General features: G+C 49.4%; 2 protein-coding genes across 23 annotated transcripts in view; one reads left to right on the top strand and one right to left on the bottom strand.

The window, feature by feature from the left end:
- Positions 1-13,350, bottom strand: part of CCL25 (C-C motif chemokine ligand 25) — a 49,281-nt gene extending 35,931 nt beyond the window's left edge. For 15 of the 17 annotated variants that reach the window (XM_074025646.1, XM_074025655.1, XM_074025652.1 and 12 more), the window contains exon 1: positions 13,178-13,350. The gene's annotated coding sequence lies outside the window, so the exon portion shown is untranslated. Of the gene's footprint in view, positions 1-10,333; positions 10,593-13,177 lie in introns of all 17 variants that reach the window. The other 2 variants (XM_074025657.1, XM_074025647.1) reach the window with 2 other exon arrangements.
- A 152-nt stretch (positions 13,351-13,502) lies between these two features.
- Positions 13,503-15,054, top strand: part of ELAVL1 (ELAV like RNA binding protein 1) — a 43,980-nt gene continuing 42,428 nt past the window's right edge. For all 6 annotated transcript variants that reach the window (XM_074025644.1, XM_045379912.2, XM_074025642.1 and 3 more), the window contains exon 1: positions 13,503-13,649. The gene's annotated coding sequence lies outside the window, so the exon portion shown is untranslated. The remainder of the gene's footprint in view (positions 13,650-15,054) is intronic.

The raw sequence follows: 15,054 nt of genomic DNA, 5'->3' as shown, positions 1-15,054 counted from the left end.
TTCAGTCATAAACTATAAAGAACTTCAGAACGGGGACAGTGGAAGGGCAGGGCCCTGCGTGATGCAGTTTGCACATCCATAAAGCGGGTCCTGTCTGCACAACTTCCACCTCTGTGGCAGCTCAAGAGCGTCCCCTGGCCACACACAAAGGAGAGGCGTGGCTGTGTTACTGGCAAGCTTTATGGACACTGAAACTTGCATTTCATGTATTTTTCACGTGTCACAAAATACTACTGTTAGTTTTCCAACCGTGGAAAAATCATTCTTGGCTCACGGGCCATTGGAAAACAGGCATGGGCCGCATCGGGCTGTAGTGGGTTGACTACATGGGCTATGGGATCACATCAGAGCTTCTCTGCCCGACTTTCCAGGGCTCCTCAAGGTCAGTGACACCTCACTGTGATCTCCCCTCCGAACCAGCGCCCCTGCTCCCCAAATGATCCTCCCTGACAAAAGTTTTGAGGCTGTAGTGAACTGTGATCATGCCACTGCACTCCAGCCTGGGTGACAGAACAAGACCCTATCTCTTAAAAAAAAAAAAAAAGAGCCCAGGAGGCTGAGGCTGCAGTGAGCCATGATCACACCATGGCATTCCAGCTTGGGCAACAGAGTGAGGCCCTGTCTAAAATTAAAATAAAATAAAATAAATAAAATGAAACGGCTCTGTGCCATTGCTCCTGCCAGTCCCTCTGTCTGGAACTCCCCACTTCTCTTCTCTGCCCGGCCGACCCTTCCTCATGGATTAATGTGGCCCCGACACTGCCCTCCATGGGAGGCCGATCTGTGCCCATCCCTCGTCACGCTGGGTGGATTTATGTGTCCACGTGTCCGTCTTTGCCTCGGGGCAGTGATATCCTCTAGAGCAGGGACTTGGGCTCAGTCAGCTTCTGTGTCTCCTAACCTCCTGGACTCACAACAGCTTATGCTGAAGGAACGGACAGGGACTGAGAGGGACGGCAAGAAAACCCCGAACTACCGTTGCCGATTGATTCCTACTTCCTAGGATCAAAACTATGCTTCTGATTAAAAAAAAAAAAAAAAAAAAAAAGGAAAACAGAGCCAGACGCGGTGACTCATGCCTGTAACACTTTGGGTGGCCAAGGCGGGTAGACCACTTGAGGTCAGGAGTTCGAGACTAGCTTGGCCAACATGGCAAAACCATGTCTCTACTAAAAATACAAAAAAATTAGCCAAGCGTGGGGGTGCGTGCCTGTAATCCCAGCTACTTGAGAGGCTGAGGCAGAAGAATCGCTTGAATCCGGGAGGCGGAGGTTGCAGTGAGCTGAGATCTTGCCATTGCACTCTAGCCTGTGCAACAAGACCAAAACTCCATCTCATAAAAAACTAAAAATAAAAGTGTAATCCACTATCAGTGGAGGTTACAGTGAGCCGAAATTGTGCCACTGCACTCCTGGATGACAGAGACAGACTCCATCACAAAAAGAAAAGCAAAACCAGACAGGAACTTCCTATCTCACAATCAGAGCAGGCAAATAAAGATCTTTGAGACCAAGCAGACCTGGGTTTTGTTTTTTAGAAAATTTTTTTAGAGACAGGGTCTTGCTGTCACCCAGGTTGGAGTGCAGTGGCATGATCACGGCTCACGGCAACCTCAAACTTCTGAGCTCAAGGGATCCTCCCACCTCAGTCACCTGACTAGCTGGGACTACAGGCACACGCCAGCACGTCTGGTTAAGTTTTTTTGTTTTTGTTTTTTGAGACAGAGTCTTGCTTTGTCGCCCAGGCTGGAGTGCAGTGGCACGATCCCGGCTCACTACAAGCTCTGCCTCCCGGGTTCACACCATTCTCCTGCCTCAGCCTCCCCAGCAGCTGGGACTACAGGCGCACGCCACCATGCCCGACTAATTTTTTGTATTTTTGGTAGAGATGGGGTTTCACCGTGTTAGCCAGGATGGTCTCGATCTCCTGACCTTGTGATCTGCCTGCCTCGGCCTCCCAAAGTGCTGGGATTACAGGTGTGAGCCACTGTGCCCGGCCGCCTGGTTAAGTTTTAAAAATTTTTGTAGAGACGGAGTCTTGCTTTATTGTCCAGGCTGGTCTCAAACTCTTGGCCTCAAGGATCTTCCTGCCTCAGCCTCCCTAAGTGCTGGAATTACAGGTGTGAGCCCCAGCACCTGCCCTTGGTTCCAAAGATTGTAAAAGTGGGTCAATTTAGTTCTCACAGTGCCCTCAGGAAGTGCGCCTGACCCTTATACACACTGCCCCAAAATTTAACCACCAATAGCCCACTGTTGACCAGAAACCTTACTCATAACATATACAGTCCATTAACACATATTCTGTATTTTATTTGTATCGTATATTTTTATGATAAAGGAAGATAGAGAAAACAAGATGTACTTTAAAAAATCATTAGGAAGAGGCCAGGCGAGGTGGTTCATGCCTGTAATCCCAGCACTTTGGGAGGCCAAGTCAGGCGGATCACATGAGGTCAGGAGTTTGAGACCAGCCTGGCCAACATAGTGAAACCCAGGCTCTATTAAAAATACCAAAATTAGCCGGGCATGGTGGCAGACGCCTGTAATCCCAGCTACTCAGGAGACTGAGGCAGGAGAATCGCTTGAACCCAGGAGGTGGAGGTTGCAGTGAGCCAAGATCATACCACTGTACTCCAGCCTGGGGAATACAGCGAGACTGTCTCAAAAAAAAAAAAAAAATCATTAGGAAGAGAAAATACATTCATCATTCATTAAGTGGTAGTGGATCATAATGGTCTTCGTGTCGTCTTCACTTGGAGTAGGCTGAGGAGGAGGAGGAGGAGGAGGAGGAGGAGGAGGAGGAGGAGGAGGAGGAGGAGGAGGAGGGGTTGGTCTTGCTGTCTCACAGGTGGCAGAGGTGGAAGAAAATCCACTTGTAAGTGGACCTGTACGGTTCAGATGTAGGACCCGGGTTGTTCAAGGATCACCTGGACTATGATAACCCCCGTTTTATTTATTTCATTTTTATTTTTAGAGACCGAGTTTCACTCTTGTCTCCCAGGCTGGAGTGCAATGGCGCGCTCTTGGCTTACCGCAACCTCCGCCTCCCAGGTTTAAGCGATTCTCCAGCCTCAGCCTCCCGAGTAGCTGGGATTACAGGCACCCACCACCACACCCGGCTAATTTTGTATTTTTAGTAGAGACAGGGTTTCTCCATGTTGGTCAGGCTGATCTCGAACTCTCAACCTCAGGTGATCCGCCTGCCTTGGCCTCCAATGTGCTGTGATTACAGGCATGTGCCACCACACCAGCCTTATTTTATTTTTATTTATTGGAGACAGAGTCTCGCTGTTGCCCAGACTGGAGTGCAGTGGCACCATCTTGGCTCACTGCAACCTCCCCTTCTCGGGTTCAAGTGATTCTCTTATCTCAGCCTCCAGAGTAGCTGGCATTACAGGTGTGTACCACCATGCCTGGCTAATTTTTTTACTTTTAGTAGAGATGGGGTTTTACCATATTGGCCAGGCTGGTCTGAACTCTTAGCCTCAAATGATCTGCCCACCTCAGCCTCCCAAAGTGCTGGGACTACAGGTGTGAGCCACCACATCTGGCCCACCGCCATTTTAGACATTTTAGAGATGAGGAAGCTGAAACTTAGAGAGATTAAATGACTCGCCAAGGTCACACAGCTGGTGAGTGCAGACCCTTTCACAAAAAACCAAAAAAACAAAAAAACAAAAAAAAAAAGGAAAGAAAAAACAAAAAGAAAAAGAAAAGAGCTATTGATACTGGGTTTGGTGGTTCACGCCTGTAATCGCAGCACTTCGAGAGACCAAGGTGGGTGGATCACTTGAGCTCAGGAGTTCGAGACCAGGCTGAGCAACATGGTAAAACCCTGTCTCTACAAAAAATGCAAAAATTTAGGTGGGCATGGTGGCACACGCCTATAGTCCCAGCTACTTGGGACACTGAGGTGGGAGGATGGCTTGAGTCCAGGAGGTTTAGGCTGCAGTGAGCCAAGATGGCACCACTGCACTCCAGCCTGGGCAATATAGTGAGACCCTGTCTTAAAAAAAAAAAGGAAAAAGCTACTGGTAATCTAAAGATCTAAAGAAACAACATTCCAGTAGCAACAAGCACTCCTGGTGCCCCAGATCCTGGCTTTCAATACCATTCTCTACTAAAAGGAACCAGGGCCCCCTTGGAGACATGGCTGCTTCTAGGACAAAGGGCAGAAATATACAAGATAGGCCTGCAGCATTTTGTGTTGCCACAAAGTAAGCAACTGCTTCGAATAAAACAAATAAACAAAAAAACCACTGAAAAACACATTGATGGGAATATGTCAGAGGGCCACAGAAGCCAAATTAAAGAGTGGTAGATGGCCAAAGCCGGAACAATTTGACTGACAAAATACAGTAGTATTGGGTTATAACACAAAGCATAAAATAAACATCCAGGCCAGGCGTGGTGGCTTATGCCGATAATTCCAGCACTTTTGGAGGCCGAGGCAGGCGGATCACCTAAGGTCGGGAGTTCAAGACCAGCCTGACCAACGTGGAGAAACCCCGTCTCTACTAAAAATACAAAATTAGCCGGGCAAGGTGGCACATGCCTGTAATCCCATCTACTTGGAAGGCTGAGGCAGGAGAATCGCTTGAACCTGGGAGGCAGAGGTTGTGGTGAGCTGAGATCATGCCATTGTATTCCAGCCTGGGCAACAAGGGCAAAACTCCATCTCAAAAGCAAAATAAAATAAATAGGCCGGGCGCGGTGGCTCAAGCCTGTAATCCCAGCACTTTGGGAGGACGAGATGGGCGGATCACGAGGTCAGGAGATCGAGACCATCCTGACTAACACGGTGAAACCCCGTCTCTACCAAAAAATACAAAAAACTAGCCGGACGAGGTGGCGGGCACCTGTAGTCCCAGCTACTTGGCAGGCTGAGGCAGGAGAATTGTGTAAACCCGGGAGGCGGAGCTTGCAGTGAGCCGAGATCTAGTTACTGCACCCCAGCCTGGGCGACAGAGGGAGCCGGGAGGCAGAGCTTGCAGTGAGCCGAGATCTAGTCACTGCACTCCAGCCTGGGCGACAGAGGGAGATTCCGTCTCAAAAAAAATTTAAAAATAAAAAATAAATAAATAAATAAATAAATATATAGCATTCCATCCTGATATAATTCAATGACCTAATACATGGGGGAGAGTGACATAAATCTCCCATGTGGAAGGATTCTAGAAAACTTATGTTTCAGCTGTGGACAAGCTTAAAAAATAATAATTTATGTAGGCCAGATGCAGTGATGTAAATCGTAACCCCAGAACTTTGGGAGGCCAAGGTGGGAGGAGTGCTTGAGGCCAGGAGTTCCAGACTAGCCTGAGCAACATAGTGCGATCCCACCTCTACAAAAATATACAAAAAGTAGCCAGATGTGATGACACACACCTGTAGTCCCAGCTACTAGAGGCTGAGGCAGAAGGATCCCTTGAGCCCAGGAAGTTGAGGCTGCAGTGAGCCATGATCACACCACTGCACTCCAGCCTGGGCAACACAGCCAGACTCTGTCTCTAAAATTTAAAAAAAAAAAAAAAATTATGTAGACAGTCTACCCTTAAAGAAATAGAGTATAACTTCCCACAACTTAGGTGTGGGTTACATATAGTGACTTCCTTCCACCGTATTCCAAAAAAAAAGAGGAGGGCTGGGCACAGTGGCTCATGCCTGTAATGCCAGCACTTTGGGAGAACAAGACGGGAGGATCACCTGAGGTCTGGAGTTCAACACCAGCCTGGCCAACACGGTGAAAACCCATCTCTACTAAAAAATACAAAATTAGCTGGGCATGGTGGTGCACACCTGTAATCCCCAGGCTGGAGTGTAGCAGCACAATCTTGGCTCACTACAATCTCCACCACCCAGGTTCAAGCAATTTTCATGCCTCAGCCTCCAGAGTAGCTGGGACTACAGGTGCACACCACCACATCCAGCTAATTTTTGTACTTTTTTAGTAGAGATGGGGTTTCACCATGTTGGCCAGGCTGGTCTCGAATTCCTGACCTCAAGTGATCCACCTGCCTCTATCTCCCAAAGGGCTAGGATTAGAGGTGTGAGCCACAGTGCCCGGCCGGGACCCTGTGTCTTTAAATAAAAAAACAATAAATTTGATAGGCTGTACCCTTGATATGGTGTGATGAAAATGGCACTTTACTTCCTTGATCTTGCTGCCAAAAACATGTCATCCCACTCTTATGAGAAAAATGCCACATGAATTCCAAAAGAGGGACATTCTTACCAAAATACCTGACTGGCACTCCTCAAAACTGTCAAGGTCATCACAAATTAGGGAAGTTTGAGAATCTGTCACAGCTAAGAAGAGCCTAAAGAGGTAAGAGAACTGAAAGTGAGATGAACTGGTCGGGCGCGGTGGCTTACGCCTGTAATCCCAGCACGTTGGGAGGCCGAGGCAGGTGGATCACTTGAGGTCAGGAGTTCAAGACCAGCCTGGCCAACATGGCAAAACCCCATCTCTACTAAAAATACAAAAATTAGCCGGGCATGATGGTGGGTCCCTGTAGACTGAGCTACTTGGGAGGCTGAGTCAGAAGGATCACTTGAACCCAGGAGGTGAAGGCTGCAGTGAGCCGAGATCACACCACTGCACTCCAGTCCAGGTGACAGAGCGAGACTCCATCTCAAAAAGAAAAAAAAAAAGTGAGATGGTCTCCTGGGTAGGACCCTGGAAGAGAAAAAAGATACTAGGGCAACACAAAGGAAGACTAAATAAACTCTGACCTTCAGTTAATAGCAAAGTATCAGTATTGGTCCATTAATTGCAACAAATTATCATTATTAATTTGTTACCAATATGTTACTCATTTGTAACTAAAATATTTAACTAATAGGGAATAATGGTAATTCTGGTTTTTTATTTGTTTTTAACACAGGGTCAGGTCTCACGCCTGTAATCCCAGCACTTTGGGAAGCCAAAGCAGGTGGATCACCTGAGGTCAGGAGTTGGAGACCAGCCTGGCCAACATGGTGAAAACTCGTCTCTACTAAAAATATAAAAATTATCTGGGTGTGGTGGTAGGTGCATATAATCCCAGCTACTCGGGAGGCTGAGGCAGGAGAATCACTTGAACCCAGGAGATGCAGATTGCAGTGAGCTGAGATCACACCACTGCACTCCATGGGCGATAGAGTGAGACTTGGTCTCAAAAAAAAAAAAAAAAAGAAAAAAAAGGACAGGGTCTGGCTATGTTGCCCAGGCTGTTCTGCAACTCCTGGGCTCAGAGATCCTCCCACCTTAGCCTCCCAAGTAGCTGGGATTATAAGCACCTGCCACTGCACCAGGCCTGGTAACTCTCTACTACTACTTTGGCAGTATTTCTGTAAATCTAAAATTTTTATTTTATTTATTTATTTTGAGATAAGGTCACACTCTGTCACCCAGAATGGAGGGCAGTGGTGCAATCACAGTTCACTGTAGCCTTGACCTCCCAGACTTAACCAGCCCTCCCACCTCAGCCTCCTCAGTACCTGGGAGCACAGGTGCATCCTACCACACCCAGCAAATTTTTTAAATTTTTGCTAGAGATGGGGGTCTTGTTATATTACCTGCGCTGGTCTCAAACTCCAGGCCTCAACAGATCCTCCCACCTCAGCCTCCCAAACTGCTGGGATTATAGATGTGAGCCACTGTGCCAGGTTTAAATTTTTCTAAAAGATAAAGTCTTTTTTTTTTTTTTTTTGAGACAGTCTCACTCTGTTGCCCATCACTCCAATCTCAGTTTAGAACATTTTATTTTCCTTTTTTTTTTTGAAATGGAGTTTGGCTTTTGTTGCCCAGGTTGGAGTGCAATGGCGCGATCTTGGCTCACTGCAACCTCTGCTTCCCCGGTTCAAGTGATTCTCCTCCCTCAGCTCCCAAGTAGTTGGGATTACAGGCGCCACCAAGCCCGACTAATTTTTGTAGTTTTAGAAGAGATGGGGTTTCACCAAGTTGGCCAGGCTGGTTTATTTTTTATTTTTTGAAATGGAGTCTCGCTCTGTTGCCCCAGCTGGAGTGCAGTGGCACGGTCTTGGCTCACTGCAAGCTCTGCTTCCCGGGTTCACGCCATTCTCCTGCCTCCACCTCCCAAGTAGCTGGACTACAGGCGTCCACCACCACGCCCGGCTAATTTTTTGTATTTTTAGTAGAGACAGGGTTTCACCGTGTTAGCCAGGATGATCCCGATCTCTTGACCTCGTGATCCACCCACCTTGGCCTCCCAAAGTGCTGGGATTACAGGAGTGAGCCAACGTGCCTGGCGGCCAGGCTGGTCTTGAACTCCTGACCTCAAGTGATCTGCCTGCCTCAGCCTCCCAAAGTGTTGGGATTATATATGTGAGCCACCACACCTGGGATTAAAAAATAAAATCTATCAACAATACTAAAGTATAGATGAATGAATGAAGTTTATTTTTCATTGTGGGAACAATGATTATAGCTCCCATATCACAGAGCTATTTCTAGGATTTCGTGTTTTTGTTTTGTTTTGTTCTGTTTTTGAAACAGTCTCGCTTTGTTGCACAGGCTGGAGTGCAGCGGCGCAATCTCAGCTCACTGCAACCTCCAACTCCTGGGTTCAAGCGATTCTCCTGCCTCAGCCTCCTGAGTAGCTGGGATTACAGGCGCCTGCTACCATGCCTGGCTAATTTTTGTATTTTTAGTAGAGATGGGGTTTCACTATGTTGGCTAGACTTGTCTTGAACTGCTGACCTCGTGATCCGCCTGCCTCGGCCTCCCAAAGTGCTGGGATTATAGGCATCAGCCACCCTGCCCGGCCTATTTCTAGGATTTCACAGGAGGATGTCCATAAAGCATTTGCCATGAAGGACCCACTTAATTCAGAGAACTTGTCACCACTGTACTAACCCTATGCCGTCCACTACAGGATCCACTAACTCTATGTGGTTATTTACATTTGAATTAATTAAAAACTTATGCTCAGTTTTTTTTTGTTTGTTTTTGTTTTTTGACATGGGGTTTTGCTTTGTTGCCCAGGCTGAAGTGTTGTGGCATGATCACAACTCACTGCAGTGTCGAACTACTGAGCTCGAGAAATCCTCTCACCTCAGCCTTTCAAGTAGCCGAGACTAAAGGCCCACACCATATCACCTGGCTATTTTTTTTTTTTCTTTGGTAGAGATAGGGGCTTGCTATGTTGCCCAGGCTGGTCTGGAACTCCTGGCCCCAAGTGATCCTCCCACTTCGGCTTCCCAAAGTGCTTGAGATTACAGGCATAAGCTGCTGTTGTCTGGCCAGAAAGTCAGTTCTTTAATGGTACCAGCCATATGCCAAGTGCAAAAAAAAAAACACCCCACAAAACACATATGCAGGTCAGATGCAGTGGCTCATGCCTGTAATCCCAGCACTTTGGGAGGCCGAGGTTGGTGGATCACCTGAAGTTGGGAGTTCAAGACTGGCCTGGCCAACATGGTGAAATCCTGTTTCCACTAAAAATACAAAAAAAGTTAGTCAGGTGTGGTGGCAGGCGGTCCCAGCTACTTGGGAGGCTGAGGCACGAGAATCACTTGAACCCGGGAGGCAGAGGTTGCAGCGAGCCGAGATCACACCACTGCACTCCAGCCTGGGTGATAGTGCAAGATTCCGTCTCAAAAAAAAAATAATAATGATGATAATAATAATAAATAAAAATATAAATATAGGCCGGACACTGTGGCTCACGCCTGTCATCCCAGCACTTTGGGAGGCCAAGGCCGTCAGATCACGAGGTCAGGAGATACAGACCATCCTGGTTAACATGGTGAAACCCCATCTCTACTAAAAATACAAGAAAAAATTAGCTGGGCGTGGTAGCGGGCGCCTGTAGTCCCAGCTACTTGGGAGGCTGAGGCAGGAGAATGGAGTGAACCTGGGAGGCGGAGCTTGCAGTGAGCCGAGATCGTGCCACTGCACTCCAGCCTGGGCGACAGGACGAGACTCTGCCTCAGACAAAACAAAAACAAAACAAAACAAAAAATATATATATAAACATTAGCCAGGCGTGGTGGTGCACGCCTGTAGTTCCAGCTACTTGGGAGGCTGAGGCAAGAGAATCGCTTAAACCCAGGAGGCGGAGTTTGCAGTGAGCTAAGATCACACCACTGCACTCCAGCCTGGGTAAGACAGTGAGACTCCATATTAAAAAAAAAAAAAAAAAAAGAAAGAGAAAAAGGAAAGAAAGAAAGAAAGAAAAGAAGAACAGAAAGAAAGAAAGAAAACCCCACGGAGCCAGGGGCTACTGAATTGGACGGTGCTGATACGGAACATGCCCATTATTGTGGGAAGTTCTTCTGGACAGCACTGTGGCAGACAACGAAGAATGTAACTATTCGTTCAGTGCTCTCACCTCCTTTGGGTCCCTCTGCAAATGACATCTCTTCAACCTTCTCAACCATCCTCTTTCAAACAGCAACTTCCACATTCCCTGTGCTCTTTCCCTAATTTGCTTTTCTTAGCCTGTTCACTTGACATGGAAATCACCTGGTTTCTCTTCTGACTCCCCATCCAGCACTGCACAGTCTGATGCAGTAGCGACTGGTAATGTGTGATGGCTGAGCTCTTGAAATGCAGCCAGTCCGACCTGAGATGTGCGGTGCTGTGCTGTGCTGTGGAGTATAAAATACATACTAGATTTCCAAAGCAGGCAGCCAGTCCGACTTGAGATGTGCGGTGCTGTGCTGTGCTGTGGAGTATAAAATACATACTAGATTTCCAAAGCAGGCAGCAGCCGAGCGCGGTGGCTCATACCTGTAATACCAGCACTATGGGAGGCCAGGGCGGGTGGATCACTTGAAGTAAGGAGTTCGAGGCCAGCCTGGGCAACATGGTGAAACCCCATCTCTACTAAAAATACAAAAAATTAGCCGGGCATGGTGGCAAATGTCTGTAATCTCAGCTACTCGGAAGGCTGAGGCAGGAGAATCATTTGAACCCAGGAGGCAGAGGTTGCAGTGAGCAAAGATCGTGTCACTGCACTCCAGCCTGGGCAACAGATTGAGACTCTGTCTCCAAACAAACAAACAAACAAAACCAAGCAGGGCAACATGGTGAAACCTCATCTCTACTAAAAATACAAAAATTAGGCTGTAATTCTGGCACTTTGGGAGGGCGAGGCAGGCAGATCACCTAACATCAGGAGTTCGAGACCGGCCTGACCAACAAGGTAAAACCCCATCTCTACCAAAAATACAAAAATTAGCTGGGCGTGGTGGCGCACGCCTGTAATCCCAGCTACTCGGGGAGGCTGAGGCAGAAGAATCACTTTGAACCTGGGAAGCAGAAGTTGCAGTGAGCTGAGATGCTGCCACTACACTCCAGCTTGGGTGAGACAGACAGACAGAGATTCGTCTCAAAAAAAAAAAAAAAAAAAAAATAGCGGGGTGTGGTCACGGGTGCCTGTGATCCCAGTTACTTGGGAGGGAGGCTGAGGCAGGAGAATTGCTTGAACCCGGGAGGGGAAGGTTGAAATGAGCCGAGATCCCACCACTGCATTCCAGGCTGGGCAACAGAGTGAGACTCTGTTTCCAAAAAAAAAAAAGCATGCAGGAAAGAAAAAGGACACACAAAGTATCTTGTATTTTGGAAAGATAATAGATACAAAATATCCTGTATTTTAAAATATTGACTACATGTTTAAATAATAACATATTCAACATACTGAGTTAAATAAAACACATTACAATTAACATCACCTGTTTCTTTTTACTTATTTTTAAATATGGCTAACAATTTAATTAATTTAAATTACATACCTCGCTGACAAATCTGTGGCTTGCTTATACTTCTTTTTTTTTTTTTTGAGATGGAATTTCCCTCTTTCACCTAGGCTGGAGTGCAGAGGCAGGATCTTGGCTCACTGCAACCTCTGCCTTCCAGTTTCAAGCGATTCTCCTGCCTCAGCCTCCCGATTAGCTGGGATTACGGATACCCGCCACCACGCCCAGCTAATTTTTGTATTTTTAGTAGAGATGGGGGTTTACCATGTTGGCCAGGCTGGTCTTGAACTCCTGACCTCGTGATCTGCCTCCCAAAGTGCTGGGATTACAGGCATGAGCCACTGTGCCTGGCCTCCTTTGCTTATATTTCTATTGCACCGTGATGATCCAGAATGCTAGCTACCATAAAATATAACAATTAAATGTTAAATTTAACATTTAATTGAGCTAGGTGTGGTGGCACATGCCTATAATCCCAGCTACTTGGGAGCCTGAGGCAGGAGGACTGCTTGAGGTCAGGAGTTAAACCTGTGGGATGATTGCACCTGTGAACACCCACTGTACTCCAGCCTGGGCAACACAGTGAGACCCAATCTGTAAAAAGCTTTTCTAGGCCAGATGGTGGCTCACGCCTGTAATCCCAGCACTTTGGGAGGCCGAGGTGGGCGGATCAGGAGGTCAAGAGAGAGAGACCATCCTGGCCAACACCGTGAAACCCCGTCACTCTAAAAATACAAAAATTAGCTGGTTGTGGTGGCACGCGCCTGTAGTCCCTGCTACTCAGGAGGCTGAGGCAGGAGAATCGCTTGAACCCGGGAAGCGGAGGTTGCAGTGAGCCGAGATCACGCCACTGCACTCCAGCCTGGTGACTCAGCAAGACTCCTTCTCAAATAAATAAATAAAAATAAAAAGATTATTATTTTCAGATCACACACACACAAAAAAAAGAAAAACAAAATTAGGCAGAGTGCAAGCATGCCTGTAATCCCAGCTCTTTGTGAGGCGGACGCAGGAGAATCACTTGAGTCCAGGAGTTCCAGACCAGCCTGGGCAACAGAGCCAGAGCCCATCTTTATTTAAAAAATTAAAGCATAAAAAAATTAAACATGTAGGTTGTATGTATTTCTACTAGGGCATTCTAGGTCAGCGCTGGCTTAGAATGTTAGCCCAATAAGACCAGGTATTTTTTTTCTGCTCACTGCCCATACAGTGACTGACACACAGTAGGCGCTCAATGACATTTTAATGAATGAATGAGAGGCTGAGCCTTCGGGAACTGGCTTGCTCAAAGAGCCAGCACCGATGGTGCTCTGACCACGTTCCATGCCCCGCCTCCTCAGCGCACCAGAAAAGGAAACTGAGGCCCGGCAAGGTGACGTCAGCTCCTGCCCAACCGCACTACGTGAGGAAACGTCGGGGCCGGGATTCGAACCTAGGTTTTGTACGCGTAACCCCGGCGCGCTGACCGTTCCTACCTTACTGGGCGGCGGCGGCAGGTCACACAGGTGCGGGACATACGGCGAGCGCTCAACCAGAGGCGCCGCTCCTCAGCCACCTCCTTCCGTCAGCCTCCGAGGTCGGGAACCCAGTCCGCCCCCTCCGCGGCCATCGCTGGCTGCCCGCGTCTCCGCCGGCCGCGGAGCCCTTCGCAGGCGGCGCCGACCGGAAGTCCCGCCTCTCCCGCGCGCCCCGGGGTGCCGCGACAGCCACGACGGCCAATGAGCAGCGCGACGTGGCGGACGCCGACCAATGGGCGCGCGCGCCGGGGGGGCGTGTCCGGTCCGCGGGCCGGAGCGGGTCGTGCGCGCTGAGGAGGAGCCGCTGCCGCCGTCGCCGTCGCCGCCACCGCCGCCACCGCTACCGAGGCCGAGCGGAGCCGTTAGCGCCGCGCCGCCGCCGCCTCCCGCCCGCCCCGGAGCAGCCCCGGGCCCGCCCGCCCGCGTCCAGGTGAGGCGGTGGGGGGCCTTCGGCGGCGCCCGACGGGGTAGGCCGCGGCAGGCCTGAGCTCGCCTGGCCTGGCCGCGGGGCGCCCGCGGGCCTGCACCGGCCGAGGCCCAGGCCGCGCCGGACCGCGGGAGGGGACGCGCGCTGGGGCCGCGGCGGGCGGGTCGGGGCGGGCCGGTGTAGGCGCCGGCAACAGGCCCTGGGGCCGGATTCCTCTGGCGCCTCGAGGGACGGGCGAGGGGAATACGGCGTGGGCATGCGCCGGGGGGCCGGGCTGCACGGCCGGGGGCTCAGGTCGCCTTGGAAGCCCGGGCTCCGGGGGCGGGAGAGTGGGGCCAGCGGCGGGGGGAGCGCGGGGAACGCTTTGAGCGCGCAGAGGTCACGGCCCACGGGCTCGCTCCCCCGGGAAATCCCACAGATTCTTTTGTGGTCGTTGTCAGAGCACCGCGGCCGGTGCGAGGTCCTTTGAGAAGTGTGCAAACCCTTCAGTAGATACACGGGAGTCCTGGGGGGGGGGAAAAAATCTAAACTGCATCTTTTTTTGAGCGCCATCTCTAACAAAGCTGTTTGTGGGGCGTGGGACGTTAGGATTTGTAAAATATGTGTGTGTGTCTGTTGGAAACACAAACTGCACACAGTTGAACAATGGGGGATGGATGCCCTTCCTTCCTTTTCCGGTGCTCTGGGCTGCCGGGCTTGTTAAAATGGGTTTTGGTCCCTACTGTGTGCAGGGCAGGTGGGGAAGAACTTCTGCACAACTTCTGCACGGGCTTCCCGTGGTGGGACTGAGCCCCCTTGCTGGAAAGTGTTCATCTAAGATCCGGATGGCCAGAAGTGGGAAGATCAGGAGAGTGACCTGGCTAGAGAAGGGTTTCTCAACGTTAGCACTACTGATGTTCGGGGTCAGATAGTTTTTGGTTGTGGGTGGGGGCCTTCCCTGTGCAATGTAGGAAGTTGAGCCGTATTCCTGGCCTCTACCCACTAGATACCAGCAGTATCCCCATCCCCCAAGTCGTGAGGATCAACAAGATCTCCAAACATTGCCAGATGTCCCGGGTTGTGGGGGAGGGGTCTCTTCCACTCTCTCATACACGCAGGTGAGAACCATTACTGAACTAAATCCCTTCCTCCAAAAGTTCTAATGCCCTGGGAGATGCTCCCAAGACCTCGAACAAGCTTGACTCTGTTGAGCCTTAGTTTTCTTATCTGTCAAATGGGAAGGACAAAAGTGTGCAGATTGAAGGGGTTGAGAAGCCTGTTGCGTTGTGCGTGGTCTGTACCTGGTAGGCACTGAATAAATGATGTTATACATAACCACCAGTATTTATTGAGGATTTACTATGAGCTCGACACTTTGTGGACGTTTGTCTCCAGTCCTTGAGGCGGATGATGTTATAATTTCCATTAA

The sequence above is a fragment of the Macaca fascicularis genome, chromosome 19, assembly GCF_037993035.2.
Source record: "Macaca fascicularis isolate 582-1 chromosome 19, T2T-MFA8v1.1".
Lineage (NCBI taxonomy): Eukaryota > Metazoa > Chordata > Mammalia > Primates > Cercopithecidae > Macaca > Macaca fascicularis.
Note: the sequence above shows the minus strand (reverse complement) of the source record. Positions and strands in the feature narration are given on the sequence as shown.